Source organism: Triticum dicoccoides, chromosome 4B, assembly GCF_002162155.2.
Source record: "Triticum dicoccoides isolate Atlit2015 ecotype Zavitan chromosome 4B, WEW_v2.0, whole genome shotgun sequence".
NCBI classification, from domain to species: domain Eukaryota; kingdom Viridiplantae; phylum Streptophyta; class Magnoliopsida; order Poales; family Poaceae; genus Triticum; species Triticum dicoccoides.
Window position 1 is genome coordinate 228247015 of NC_041387.1, and position 2818 is coordinate 228249832.

Genomic DNA, 2818 nt, shown 5'->3' on the forward strand with positions numbered 1-2818 from the left:
CACCTAGCAAAGTGCAAAGTAGCAGCCCCCCCCCACCATACACACACACTTTTAGTCGGCGGGCCAGAGAGGCATCTCACCAAGATTGATCGTAAAACGGACCAAGAATAATCCACCTTGGTCGTACAACCTCTCTGTTGTTGCTGGTCAAAGTGATGGTCGTCCATGCGACCCCAGATAGGCTAGCTCGTCAATAATCACGCAAGTAACTAGTCCCCGAATGTGACAGCCTGGTTTTTGCCCTCTCTTCTTTGCCTGGTTTTCAGTTGATTTGGATTTGAGTTTGGAGTTTTGGAATCATTTCGTTTGGACTTAACCAGTTGGGTACCCCTTGACTTTCACCCAAGTGCTTCAACTCCTTCTCAAACCATCACTCCATCTCTGGTTCATATCAGAATATCACTTGGAATATTTTTCTTAAATGAAAAATATTCATTTTGCCCTCCTAAACCCTAGCTAGCCCTTTGTGCTCCAAAGCAACCCTAATTTTTCTTGCCCATAAAATCCTGAGAAAAATCCCAATTGTTCTTTGAACCCTAGGGCACCTTTCTGAGAAAAAATATTTCTTCACTTTTTGGAATATTTTGGCTACAGAAAATATTTTCATTTCTAGACAGAAATGGTAGTTTCTACAGCAACTACCATTTTACCAGCTCCATTGTAGCTGGTTTTTCTTGTGCATCTTCACCTTAGTAAGTGTTGGCTAGCCTCCAAAGCCCAGCCCTCAAGTCCCAATGGTTTGATCATAGTAAACCTCCAAAGTTACTGTCTAGAAACTTACTTGGAGTATAAATTCATTTCTACTGCACCTGGAACCCAACCCAATCGTGGTAACACCCACAACTACCACGGACTACATGCCAGACATGAAGTTTGCGCTTAGGTTGGCCTGATGTCATAGTTCACGCGGTGACCGCGTTCGTCCAGGTGTGCTGGCATGCAAAACACGCGCTCTGAGTGCCGCCGAGCGCTCTGTTGCGCGCGTGCTCGCTGCCCAGCCTTCCCGAGCATGCCAAACCGCGCCACCATCTCCGTCTCCACCCACTTAACTCTACCCTGGCACTCGCCGACACCGGAGCTCGCCGCAGCGGGCACAAGCACAGCCCGGCCAACGCCATAGTGCGCGGCACACTGTGCTTGTTGTCTTCCTCTCGCCCCTGTGCTCGTCCGCACTCGCCAACAGTTCCCGCATGAGCTCTGTCCTCTTCCCCCTCTCTCACTGGCGCCGTTCGTCGCTGGGAATCGTGCACAGGTGTCCTCCAGTGGAGCCCGAACCCTCCTCGCCGCTCGCCTATAAATACAGCCACCCCCAGCCTCCTCGAGCACCCGCATCCATTCTCACACACCCCACAAGCTAGTAGAAAGCCGCAGCCCGGCCAGGCAGGCCGCGGACTGCCGTCCCCAAGCTCGAGCTCGCTGGCGATCCCCTCAAGTCGTCCCCGCAGCTCCAGCCCCTCCCAGGCCAGGTCAACCCTTCCAGGGCCTCCGCCACTCTCCGGTGGTGCCGTCCCGCCCGGTTGGAGCCCCTGGAGTTGCCCCTAGTCGTCGTCGTCTTCATCTCCGGCGACCGCTGCCCTCTACCTCCGCTGGAGAGGCTGTTTCCGACACCGTCCGACCACCCCTAGCCACTCTACGGGTACGGTCAGGTGTGCCATCATCTTCTCTTTCGATTCCCCCCTCTCATTTTGTCCCAAGAGCCCTCGCCGCCGGCGTGCGCTCCGGCGAATCCCTGACGCTCCCTGTTTCCCTCTCCCCCTCCACCTCACCTGACTAGCAGGGCCCACTAGTCAGCCAGTATGTACGCGCGTGAAGCGGTACAAGTGGTGGCACCCTGGGCTTTTACGCCTTTGACGTCACCCCCCCCCCTAGTATGTTTAATTTTTATTCAAATTTCATTAAATCCAAAGAACTTCAAACAGCCACAAGTTTTATCTATAAGTCCAAATGCAGTGATTCTTTTTGCATTGTGTTCTTTGTCCAAAAATATAGCAGCTCACGAAAGATGGGATTTTTCCCTGCTGTCTAGATTTTCTGGTGAATTTCAGAAGGTTTCTTGATGCTTTCTTTTTGTGTTTTTAATTATTTTGAGAAGAGCAGGCTTGTCTTGAGGATCACTAGGAGGCTTGTGAACCTCATCTGCACTAAGGCAAGCCACAGCAACATTTTCATAGTGCCACTCCAATATTTGTGATTTTCCTACTTGAACTAATGATTATTCATGCATTTAAAATTATTAATATGTTAATTATATTCTGTTAGATGCTTGTTATAGTAAATATGCTTGATTTACAGAAAGTTTGAAGTGAACTTAGTTGATAAGCTAACAAGGATTTAGTTATGAATAATGAGAAGATAATATGGTTATGGAGATAAATAATTAGTGAGATTATTTTTGCATGATGAAAATGATAAATTTGCTAGAAAAGATTCTGGTTAAAGTAAGGTTTGATCTTAACCAGAGGAGTATCATGAGTTGTTGATTGCTCCGTAAGAGCGTAGTTGACTCAGTTATTTTTGTTGATATGTGATGCATATGTTGGTGATGCATGGCATGGCATTATGACGCCGGTTACTTTCACTTTAAGTTGAACCTGATAATAACTCAACTTGAATATGTTGTTGACCAGTTCATGGTGCCGCTGAATCGAGTCTTTCCCAGTGCAACCACATTTGCCGATACGGGACGGCCTTAATGCGGTCTGTTGTCATGCCTCTGGTCGGTACCTCCATCTAGGGAAGGTTATGGGCGTGGTGTACCCTGGCCCGGTAAGCAGGCATAACCTTGTGATCCCGTTGTTAAGTTTTTGGTACCGGGTCC